Source organism: Nymphaea colorata, chromosome 10 (genome assembly GCF_008831285.2).
Source record: "Nymphaea colorata isolate Beijing-Zhang1983 chromosome 10, ASM883128v2, whole genome shotgun sequence".
NCBI lineage: Eukaryota > Viridiplantae > Streptophyta > Magnoliopsida > Nymphaeales > Nymphaeaceae > Nymphaea > Nymphaea colorata.
In genome coordinates, this window is record NC_045147.1 from 3,554,752 (window position 1) to 3,567,848 (window position 13,097).

General features: G+C 37.4%; 1 pseudogene; it reads right to left on the minus strand.

Moving 5' to 3' along the window:
* Positions 1–2,502: 2,502 nt before the first annotated feature.
* On the minus strand, positions 2,503–3,274 carry LOC116262195 (2-hydroxyisoflavanone dehydratase-like; annotated as a pseudogene).
* Positions 3,275–13,097: the final 9,823 nt, after the last annotated feature.

Genomic DNA, 13,097 nt, shown 5'->3' on the forward strand with positions numbered 1-13,097 from the left:
AACTAAGAATTTTTTGTCAACAAAGTTTGACATGAAGGATCTTGGTTGTGCATCTTTTGTATTGGGGATCCAAATATTTTGAGATCGTTCTCAGGATATTCTTTGGATTATTACAAAAGTCCTACATTAATAAGGTGTTTCACTGATATGGCATGAAAAGTTGTAAACCAGGAAATACTCCAGTTACTAAAGAAGACAAGTTTTGTCTCAAACAGTGCCCTAAAAGTGAAATCGAATCTAAGGAAATGGAAATGATTCCCTATTTGTCTGTTGTGGGAAGCCTTATGTATGCTCAGGTTTGTACTCGTTTAGATATTGCATTTATCATTGCAATGTTAGGCAGATACTTAAGTGATCCTGGTATGGATCATTGGGAAGCAGCCAAAAGGGTATTGAGGTACTTACAAAGAACAAAAGGTTTTACGCTCACATACAGGAAGTCAGACCAGTGGGAGATCATTGGGTATTCAGATTCTGACTTTGCTGGGTGCCAAGATAATAGCATTCAATCAGGTTTTGTGATTGTAGAATTTTGTCACGAGGCTGCGCATTATGTATGGTATAGGCTGCGTATTATGTATGGTATAGAAAGACCACTAAGGTTGTTGTGTGACAATAATTCAGTAGTCATGTACTCTTATAACAGCCACAGTTTGTCAAAGTCGAAGCTCATCGACATTAAGTTTTTGGCCGTTAAAGAAAGGATACAGAATGGTCAGGTGTCTTTAGAGCATATTGGGACAAACTCTATGATTTGTAGATCCGCTTACCAAGGTTTAACACATAAGGTCTTTCACAAACATGTTGTTCATATGGGTGTTATCCTTGGATGATGTGCTGGTTTAGTGGGAGTTTGTATTTTGTTTGCTCTAATGTATGGACACGTATTCAGTTTTCTGCAGAATAAAGTTTAAAGTTCTTTGGTTCCATTCTGTGTTTATGTTTTGATCTCCATAAGGTTTTAAAGTTGGACCAGTTGAGAATAGACATGTTGTAATCACATTGCATGTAATTCTCATGCTATACATCCATATCAGATCTATGTCATTGATTATGTTAACATTTGTGATCATTGAAGGTTTAGCAAATTTTATTATAGCGAAAGCCGCTTTGGTTCTGTGTTGATATGGTCATGGACGAGATTGGCGAAAATGACGTTTAATAAGATAGCAATTATGAACTCTTAAGGTTTTGTGTAATGTCTGAATGTATAAAGACATATTTGGCCCAAGTGGGAGATTGTAAGATCATTTAGTGGGCCGACATATGTCTATGAGGAATTTCAGACATTATGGCTGTCTTAACGTAAATATCCGCTTAAGTAATTGCATTTTAGGATATTACGTCATTTTAGATGGTATGGGGTAATTTTGAAATGTATAGATACCAGTACGCAACTACGGACTCTTTGATGGGTGGAATTCGTAATTGTCCTCATTATAAAATGGTAGTGGTCCCTGGGGTCATGCAATGGTTGCCTGAAACATTGGTTTCTAAGGTTTTCCTCTTTCCCATCTGAGAGAGACCTCAAGCGCGCCGTAAAGACCCTGGGAGATCCTACCGTGATCTACCGTCCAGTTCTTCAGATAGATTCAGGTACGCTTCCGCTTTAAGTTTAAGGTTATGTTTATTTCAATGATTTAGCATGAGCATGATCCTGTTTTGTTTATGGCATATACGTTAGGTTTTGTGTATGGGAGAAATCCCAACAGAGACCACTTCTCTGAGTTAATTTCTCGGCAATCAAGCAGCAATGATGGGCTTTGAGTGTCGATGATGGCCTTCAAAGCAGAGAAAAGGCGGTCAATACAAAGATGCATAGGTCTGTGTGAACGGTGGCTCAAGGGTCCACATGTCCACAAACCCTTTCTATTTTCTCTACTGTTTTTTACGATGCAGACAACAAAGCAACAAAGCATGGTGTCCCGAGAGAGGAAAGTTTGCCTTCCTGCTGACAACTTATCTTGCAATCTAAACAAAAAGGATACAGTTATTTCTTTTCAGAAGAACTCTGAACTGAATTGAGAAGAACTCTGAGCAAAGTGAATTCAATTCAGCTTCCTACTTTCTCAGTTATCTAAACAAAAAATACAGTAATTTCTTTTCAGATTTTTATCAAATACCATCCTACTCGTATCAGTGGTTTCCATTTCTGAATCGACTCCTGTGCTCCAACATCATCCGCTGCCTTCTTCTTCATAAGATTGAGAACTTCTCTTCTCTTTTTCACTAAATCCTATTGTGAAACACTTTTGACAAAAGCAATTGTTCCTAACTTAAGAAGGCCAGGACTCAATCGATGGCATCAACCTGCGCGGTTGATGAACGAAGCAAATAGCTTTAGCAGCAACCTCGCCTTCTCCTTCTCCGGATTGAAGAGGTGGAAGACGTGTTCCTCCCCCTCCACCTCGTCCACCTCTGCCTCCCCCTTCCACCCGCTGCCGGTCAAGGCCTCGTAGAACCACCAGTCGCGGTCCCGCATGCCGTCCTTCCCAGCGATGGCTACCAACACGGACCGGCACCCCAGCCCAGAGAGCGGTGGCGAACCGACCGCCAGCGGGTTAAGGATTGGGTCGTCATCTCCGATGTTTGCAGGGCATGCCGCCTTCCAAAACGCTTGAGCGCCACAACCTCTGATGTCTCGCAACCGAGGCGAGCAGAGGACCAGAAGAAAGGGTGCACCAAAATGACTCCTTGAAGCTTTACCGGATCTTCAAGGGCTCGACCAGATCCAAGAGCTGCAGAGGCGCCGCCGGCACGCATGGCCACATGGTAGGCGAGGTTGCTGCCGGCACTGTCTCCAGCAACCACGACGCGGCCCAAGTCGGCATGATCAGCGATCCACGGCTCAGCACCAGGCCCTGTTTGGGACACCACCCACTGGAAGGCTTCCCAACAGTCGTGGTGGGAGGTGGGGACGGGATGCTCCGGAGCCAGGCGGTACTCGATGGAACGGCAACGGCACCGGACTAGGTGACAAGGGAGTTGATGTAGTTGTGGTAGAGAGGGGAGAAGGCAGACTCGATGCAGAAGCCACCACCATGAAAGTAGACTAAGAGTGGACTGCGGTGGTTGCCGGAAAGTGGGGGGAGGTAAATGCGGGCGGAGAGGCCGGTTGCGGGGTTGATGAGGACGTCCTTAGAGGAGATGCCGGTGGCATGATGGTCGTTGGAGGGAGGACCCTCTCGTTGCCCTTCAGCCTCTCTACGTGGCCATCTTTGTAGATACGGAGATATTCAGGAACCTCCTGGTCCAACTCTTGGGAGGGATCCATGGCGGAGAAGGAGAGATGCGGTCTGAAGGGGAGTTGGAAATGGTTCTAACTACAAGTTGTTTCGGCAATATTACTCAAAGTAACTAGTTTTTTTCTCGGTCATTTCTGCGTTCAAGCGTTGTAAATCCAAAATCCTTTCGTTTTTTTAAGAGGGCAAATTCTTGTTTGCTGTTACAGGCAGTCATTTTATTATTAACTTTACCCATTGCTAGACAAATAGTCTCACTTTTATTTTACGAGATGGAGAGGCTGATAGAAGCTCAAAACCATCCCCTTTCTCACCTTGCCCCCCTCGTCCTCTTAATAACGTTTGATGCTTAAGAATTTTACTGTGCATCAATGAAACTGCAAATTTTTGTATGCTTTTTAATCGCACAAAGAAAAAATTATCGTGGTAAATTAGAAGGAACAAGGTAATTGTAAAAGTTCCTCAAAGGTCCAACCTTTTACCATGGTTTTTTTTTTATGGTAATTTAAGGTTTCAAATTTTCACATTGACATCAAATCGGACCTAAGGTTAAGGATTGTTTTATGGTGCATCGAGATAAGCATTCCCCCATGTGGGTGTTTTCTTTTCTAAAACATAAAGAGTTGATGCGACAAAATTTAAAAAGGAAACCGAAAGCTGGCAACCTATCAGCTTTGTCCAGTCTTTTGCATAGACCCTTTTAGGGATATCTTGAAACATAATCTATTAGAAAAACCTATGAAATTAATTTTGCAAAAATAAATTCAACAATAACATTTTCTTTTAGTGTAATATAACAACTCTCTCTCCCTCTCATATATATATATATATATATATATATATATATATATATATATATATAAAATGGTGTCATGCCATAATCAATTGACAAACAGGTGGCATAACTTGTCATTGATTGATATGCACACGTCATCAACTGATATGACATTTCACCAATTTTATAATAAACCACTTGTCTTGCTGTTACTTGGAGTTAACTTCAATGCTTAAAAAAAGTAATTATCAAAGGGAGATGTGAAGCTTTTGCCAGAGTACAATAATTTAGGGAAATATCTTCTAACGGATGGGCCGTTTCAATGTGACTGACGTCGTGTTTCTGAATTTCTCGTAGCGTGAAGCTGACAAACAACGGTGGACATATTTATCCTCACCTCAGCTTTGACCAAATTTTCTTTTTGGAAATTACTTTTGAGCCTACTTGAGATTTTTATAGCGAGGAAAATATTGCCCAAGTACTCCAAGGATAAATAGTCATCATGATCATGGGGACAAAATTTTGAAAACTCCTTGGGAGTGACTTTTTTTATTGCTTTCTACCATGAATAAAGGAACAAAAATAATAGAGTTATTTTGCATGTTGTTACTTTCCTCAATTGTAAATGGTGAGACCACGGTACTTTAATTGATGTGTACGTACTCCAATCAGGGGCATTTTGTAATTCATATACGTACAAAAAAATGTGGTATTTCCGATGCACAACTCATAATATTGTTGTTACAAATGCAAAAGCATAGCTGTGGATGCATGATTCCCAACTTGGGTTCCCTTGTTTTCATCGAGTTCATGAAAAAAAAAAAAAAGTTTGGACTTGAAGACTCGAAAAAAAAGACTGATGGAAGCGTTGCCAGCTTGGGTTCCCTTGTTTTCATCAAATTCTTGCAAAAAGAATAGTGTCAGATCATAGATATCTGAAGATTGGTTGGTAAAAATGGGGCAAAAAAGGTTTAAATTTGGGTTGCGTCCAACTTTTTATCAGATTGGGCTTAGTCAGATTTTAGGGTTTGGAATTACATTTAGACTTCCTTTTTTATAAGTAAACTTGGAGCTGCCTGGAATCAAATCTGCCGTTTGTAGGATTTATCCAACTTGAATTAAGATTCAGCTATGATCAGTTGTAGAACTAATGTGTTATTCCTTAACCTGTGGTGAAGGAAATCAGCCTGAACTATTATTTTTATGTTTTGAAAAAAATATATTAAGAATTGATTTTCACCTATTTGAACTGTGGTAGGTTAGATAGAGGGAAGACGATACAATTGAAAATCTTGGAAAGGAGAAGGGATTTTCTAACAATGACCAAACCTTCAAAAGAGAAAAGGACTATCATAACCATGGTTAATACGGCGTAGGTTACTGGAAGTTTCCTTTTTATTAAAATCTGACGTCCATAGTCTACCTTACACAATTGCTGGTTGAGAATAAACTATTATTAGATCCGACCTTCATGCTGCTCATCAAGTCAGCAGCTGACAAGCGTCTCTTATGATTATTAAGTCTTAGTATATTTAAAATTAGGCAAAATGCTGAGTTTTGTTGCCCGTTATGAATTATTAATTAAACTTATCATATCATCCATCGCCTACTTGCCTAAAAGTACTTCAAATGATTCACAGTTATTATGGATATTATTGTATATTTGCTACTCTCTTAGCCTTCAGCCAGGGGCGGTGCCATAAACTTTTGACCAAGAGGCACTAAATATATAGTGAATAAAAAACGTATAAATTAAAAGAACTATAATTTAAAAAGCAAATCAAATATTCATAATTATGAACAAATTTACAATTGGCTTCAAAAAACAAAACAAATGACTATAGTTATGAATAAATTTATAATTAGCTTCAAAAAGTAAATTTAATAACTATACTTTTGTACAAATTTACAATTAGTCCCAAAAAGTAAATCAAATGAAAAAGACTGTAGGTCTACACATATTTATAGTTGGCTCCCAAAACAAAACAAATAGTTATAGTTTTGTACAGCTTTACAATTGGCCCCAAAAAAACAAATCAAATAGTTATAGTTCAATTATAGAATTAAAATTGGCCCAAAAATCAAATCAAATAGCTATAGTTCTGTACAAATTTATCATTGGCTTCAAAAAAGCAAAACATATAACTATAATTGCAAATAAACTCACATTCAGCCCAGTTGGTGTTTCATATTCTGGAAACAAAGCATGATTGTTTCATCAATGGTGTTGTCAAATGTATCCTTCTCAATGTAAGTAATCAAAGCATCATTGACTCATCATCTCTCATTTTGTTACTAAACCAAGTTTTGATATTATCATGGCTGAGAATACTTTCAACACTTTTTGTTGTAATTGATAAAGTTAGTGTCAACTTGATCAGCAAATACACCAAATGAACTGCTATATGCTTTCTTGTTGTTATAATTATTTGTGCAAGTTCTACCAAAGAATTTAAATGTGAAAACTCCATAAGGTCTTCATATCTTTGATATGTAATTTTGATATCTAAGTCTTTTCATGCATATTCCATGAAAGTCTTTAGGATAGAACTCAGCAAGACGAACTAAGTTACCTATATCAAAAGTCTAGTAGGTCATTAAGGGTACTAAGTTACCTATATCAAAAGTCTAGTAGGTCATTAAGGGTACTAAGTTACCTATATCAAAAGTCTAGTAGGTCATTAAGGGTACTAAGTTACCTATATCAAAAGTCTAATAGGTCATTAAGGGTTAACTTCTTTGGGGAAAGAAAGCAGACTTGCAAATGATGTGCAAATGTTAAGACATTATTTGATAGAATAAGGACTGATCAATTTCAAGCTATGATGGAGCTGCATATGGAGGTTTGTATTGGACAAATGCAGAGATGTTGGCAAGAGATGGATTTGTGACAGTTCCACTATAGTGCCCTGTTGAGAAAGAGTCAACTTTAATTTGAATAAGTCAAGTCTGATCCCATCAAAGGTCATTGAAACAAGAGTTTTAGTAGTTGGTTATGTCCCTTCTTGAACAGCTTTTCGTAATTGAATCAACACGTTCGTAATAGTCTAGCCTTCAAATCTTGGTCTATCTGTGTGAAAACAATTCTTTGGCTTAAACAAGCTACTGAAAGGAGAAGCTCTGCCTCCTAAGTTAGCTTTCAAACAAGCCCTATTTTGCTGGGTTTGAGCGCCAATTGCCATCCTAAGTTCCCCATTTTCAGAAACATGTTGAGAAAGCCTTTCCATACAATCATAGGGGCATTTTAGGAAATTCAATAGTTACCTTATTTTCTTTAATATCTACCAATTAGAATAGGTTTATTGTTATTATTTGTTTTGGTTGTATTTTACTGACTTATTTTTTTCTTGCTTTAGCCACTTATTTTGCGCCTCTTCCAAGATTCATGTACATTGAAGAGGTAAAGTGCGGATATTAGCAGAGTAGTCAAAGTACTTTAGGGTATATTTATTTTGTGCATTGGATTGTCTTCCTCGTGTGACTTTGCATAATTTTTTTTTTGTTTGAGTAATAAAGGAAATTTATATCTTATCCATTTTTGTTTTGGATCATGATTATCTAAGATCTTCTTGTTTGTGGATCGAACCCGACTTATCACCACTTTTTGTGTAGATCTGAAAATTTAATTGGTGCGTGACTGAGACGCCATAGAAGATAGCATCACAAAAGGCCAAAGATGGTCTGCGTGCACCATAAGGAGCCATGTGGCAACAGTAATACATTGGTATTGTCCCACGAATTACCTGCAGATTCCTTTTTTTTCAGCACCAGTGATTGCTTGTAGTGATAACATAGCAAATCAAATTTTACAAGAGAAAGCGAAAGACGTCAATACTCATTGCCATTATGTGCAGAATAAAGTCGAAGGAGATGGAGACCCCATTTGATTAAAACAAAATCATTTTTCAAATTCATTGACCGAAAGTTCGCCGACAGAAAAATTCAAAAAATATCAATTGCATGTAATGGATGGTGTTGAAAGGTACAATTCAGATGAAACTTCTCATGCCTATCTTTCAGGAAGTGTGGATGTGGTTCCGGATATTGCTTAAATTTATACAATATTTTTTTATTACAAAATTTTTCTGGCCAATCACTTGTTTCTCAGTGCCATTTTTTTCGTCCTTTGTTTCTACCATAAAGGGCTCGCAATCTACCAAATAAAAGATAATCAGGCATGACACTATCGTAGTCACCAATAAACCATCACAGGCATTGAGTAAGCCAGTATGAGGCTCAACATGTTCCCCGTGGATGTTTCCCTTGGATAATATAGGTCAACATTGGGTCGAATCACATAAATGTGTTGTCTTTGTGTGCTCATGTGTGGCTTGAAACTCCCGATGCAAATTGTTGAGAGAGAGGACTCACATAACCTGGGGGCGAAGGCAGTTGTGGGGCACCATGTGGACAACCTACAAAAAATTCTTATTTTTATATACTTCAAACAAATTTTATTTATTTACATGCTGGTATTTCTTAAAACCCGACTAGACTCAACTACATAATGGGTGTTGAATTATAATGACAAAGTACTTAAACAAGTAGCAACTGAACAAGATAATGAGTTAAATGAATTAAGAGTTAAACAAAATGAGACTTGCTTAACATAAATGAGTTAAACGAGTCGAGTCCAAGTTTGACGTTGTATCCTCGAGTCAAGCTTCATCTTGTTCTATCGAGTTCAAGTTTTCTGAGTCGAGCTCAAGCTGGCCCAACTTGAACTCGACTCGGCTGGTGTGCTGCCTTACTTCCTCCAAACTAGCCGTGCTATATATTGCACTCTAAATGAACCGAGTATTGGTAAACTCTCAAATGAACACTTATTTCAGTGTAATTGCCAAGTTCGTAATTCCAAATGTCCTCTTTGTTGATGGGATGAAAAATCAAGATATTTTAGTTAACACTTGTGAAACACCACTTAAATGTCCTTGTAATTGCCAAGTTCGTAATTCCAAATGTTTTTAAACATGTGCCAAGTTCGTAATTCCAGCGAATTTTTTTTGGCTCCACCACTGCTAAACACCAAGAAGCCATGGAGGACCTTTTGAGGAAAGTTAAAGTAAAAAGAAGTACATCCCTGAAGATGTGGTTGAAATCTTCTATCCTTCTAAATGCTCATTTCCAGATGAAGATCTTCTCAAGCCCCATGCATCCAATAACAAGCAGACCTTATGTCATTCCTTCTTCCCTACATGACATGCTAGCGCGCTCAACAAATGGGACTTGGGTAAATTCTCAAAGAAGCACTTACCTTCTTCTTGCCATGTTCCTAATATCTATACGTTCTTTTTTGGTGATGGGATGAAGATCATGATCTTTTAATTTGTGTTCCTCGTCAAAAATATGTAGGGTTTGGACTGCAAAGAAATATCATTAAGTAAACAGTGGTTGTTGTAAAAGAAAATAAGGTGCATGAAGAGGACGCCTGGAAAACCTTGAGTGGAGACATCTTCTCAATTATCATTGCAACATATATATATATATATATATATGAAACAAGAAATGCAGCCCACAATAAGTGCATGTATGAAATAAGGTTGTTTTTTTTTTTAGCCCACAATAATCATTCATCACCAACAAGACATCAAAGATTAACCTAGCAATCTGCTAACTTATGTTAAAGATAAAGGGGAGGGGAAAACTAGCAAAAAAGAGCTTCATGGACCATAAGTGCTTATTTTGAATTGGGTGATTGCTCTAGAAAGTATTACATAGTCTACTATGTCATTTATGATCAGTAACGTTCAGTATTGAATATGGCAGTAACGGCTCGAACAGGGCATCTTTTAGGTGTTATTTGGCATTAAGAACAAATTGTAAGTGTTCCATGAATTTGCCTCAAAATTGTGACTACTGTCAAACAGTCCCTTAGGAGACTGACCCATTTACTGGTCTGCCGCTTGAAGGACATATTCCTGGTTGTGAAATAAAATGAAATAAAATATTTAAGGCGACGGTGGAATATGAGTCAAGTATATTCATCTTATCATAATTGGAACAGTAAAACCTCTATTAGCAACTAGGCTAGCAATGGCATATCTTTGGAATGAGCCATCACTTCTGTACCTTGATTTGGTACACCCATCACAACCATCAGTGTTGCCAAGACAAATTGCATCCGAGTCATAAATAGCATGTGAGTGACACATTGCGGATGGGATCGCTGAAGACCACATGTTGATTGAACTATCAGTGAGATGGAGAGAAATGCATCAGTAAAGACCACGTGTTGGCAGAACCATGGTGACACTATGAGAAACAATGTCATATACTGCCATCGGTGGGTCTAACCATCAGCGACACAAGGAAAGCAATGTCATTGAGGACCACACACTTGTTAATAATGGCACATTCTTTTTCAACGTCGCTGGTTTCCCAATTTCTTGTAATGATGTTAGAGTAATGTTGTTAGATGCATGTGTATCAAGATGTAATGCGAGGGCTACACGACCTCGTATGCACACAGCATGATTATGTGCATCTGGTGCATGCAAGATTTTGGTTGATTGTGGTGATTTAAGAAAAGCGGGTCGATAAACATAAACCACACACTCTCGCTCCAACGCATTATATAGAAAAGATTTTCAGCTTACACTCTTGCTGTTTAGAAAACCATCCAGCAATGGCATTAACGCACCCTTGCTGTTTAGAAAACCATCCAGCAACAATTGTGTGACCTTCAATGATGATTTCATCCAGTTTCGATGAGTATTTCCATCTCTCTCTTATCTTTCTCTCCTCCTCTCTTCCAATTGGATGGTTGATGTCCACCGACAAGAATGGCAAATTGGCCGCTGGCCATTATTGTCTGTTAACCAAGATATCACGTGCTTTCCGGTTCCTCTGTATTGTATTAGACATCTAAATTTGATATTATGTAGCATGAAACTTATTCTAAAGAACAGGACTTGTCAACTTGATTTCATCCGTTATTAAGTATATGTGTGTAATTTTATATATTAAACTCTTTTATTTCTCATTTCTCAATTTTTGTGAATTGAGAATCAAGACATGTGCATATGAGCTAACAAGTGAAAAAAAAGCTTTGGACCATTGGTTTTTGAATTTTCATGAAATCCTAATAAACTTTGAAGAAACATATTTTTTATCTTATGTTTTTCAAGTAGAAATCATATTTGTATAGTTAGTTTCAATTTATAAAAAAAAATATGCATAGGTAGTTTTTCAGATAATTTAGTTTTTCAAACCATTTTTACCTTCTTATTTACATTTTTAGTGATATTATATATTTCAATATTTTGGACTTGATGTTTATGCATCACATCGCTGCATTGTGCATCACTTCACACCACAAGTTCAATGCATCGCTTCGCATCAGCAGGCTTAACAACATTGGATGTAACAATAAAAATCTTTTTTCTATGAAAAAAATGAATCATATTGAGACTAGTTGTCATCATGCGCAAGCGAAGTTTCAAAACAAGGAGACAGAGACCCCATTCATTAAAAGTAAAAATGATCTTTCAGATGCATTTACCAAAAGCGTCCCAGTGGAAAAATTAATAAATTTCAATCTCAAGTAAGGTTGTGATGACATCTACACCCAATCGATGGTTAGTGTTGAAAAGATACAATTCTTTTGAAGGCAAATGAAATCTCTCGTACTTATCTTTTAGATTTTTGGCTGTGGTTTTTTATGTCGCTTAAATTTATGCAATATTCTTTGTATAACAGAAATTTTCCTTGGCCATCGAGTGCATCCCCATGCCTATCTTTTCCTCTCCTCCCAGGAATACAAAGGGCAAGAAGAAAAGCTCATTTTTACTACTAAAAATGTCTAGGCGGCTAGCAATTTACAATATAAGAAAACCACCAGGCATGACTCTATTGTAGTTGTCATCAACCGTCAAAGTCATTGAATAAACCGTCCTGTGGATATATAGCCTTATCGTGGATAATACGGGTCAACATTAACGTTGGTGGATTTATTACTTTATGTACTTCATAGATGTTAGTTCGTCTTTTTGTACTACTTCATTTGTGACTTGAATCTCAAATAGCGTGGATAGTTCAAGGCTAGAACCAATTGAGTTCAAGTTACAGACCTAATTGTGAGGTTCCTTCCTCCCTACTAGCCATTCTCTAGCAATCTAAGGTTGTGTTTGTTTTACCATGGATTAATATCTATGGTGATCTAAGATCCCTAGGACCCCATCTGATATAAGACCCATGCTTTTTAAAATGAAATTCATGCTACTGAGAGCTTTAGTTTGTTTAAACTGAGGATCTCTCAAAACACACTGTTTGATGTAGCCTCGGATATGCAACCCACATGAATTGAGTGTTTGGTAAAATTTAAATGAACACTTACCTATGTGTTGCCAAGTTTGATATGTTCACTTTGTTGATGGGATGAAAATCATGATCTTTAAACTCATGTTTCCTTAACAAAAGAGATTTGTGGCTGGGATTTCTTTCCAACTTCAGACCATGACTTTTATACCCCAACCATTGCCCACTAACCATAAGAATTTGTTTTTATTTTTTTCCTTTTATGAAAACGTAGAGGGTAGTGATTAAATGGACATGGCAGCATTTCTATGCAGAACGGCCGTGGTTCAATCACGAGTACTTAATGAGAGAAATATCATCAAGTAAATAATGGTTGGTCAAAACCAGTGGCGGAGCCAAAAATTTCTGTCTAAGGACCACTCTAAGCTTAAATTCGAACTTTAAGGGACACTCATATTAAAAACTGAAAATTAATGAAGTTTTCATATATAAATAAAGTAAATTTTATGGGCTGGTGTGGGCAATTGGCCCACACCAGCTACAACATAGCTTCTCCACTGGTCAAAACAAATTAAGATGCATGAAGAGGATGCCTGGAAAATCTAGTCTGGTGGCATTGATCATATATATTCCCATGCAAAAGCCACAATAAGTGCATCTACATTATAAGAATTTTTTTTTTTAAGAAAGCTAAGTAAATTAGTTTGAGAATTTCCACTGGACATGGTAATTAGTTGTGCAGTTTGAATGCCAACTTGTAAGTGTAAAGACAGAAGTTTATGGCCTATAAGTACCACTTTTTACCTACGCTAGCTATTTGTTCA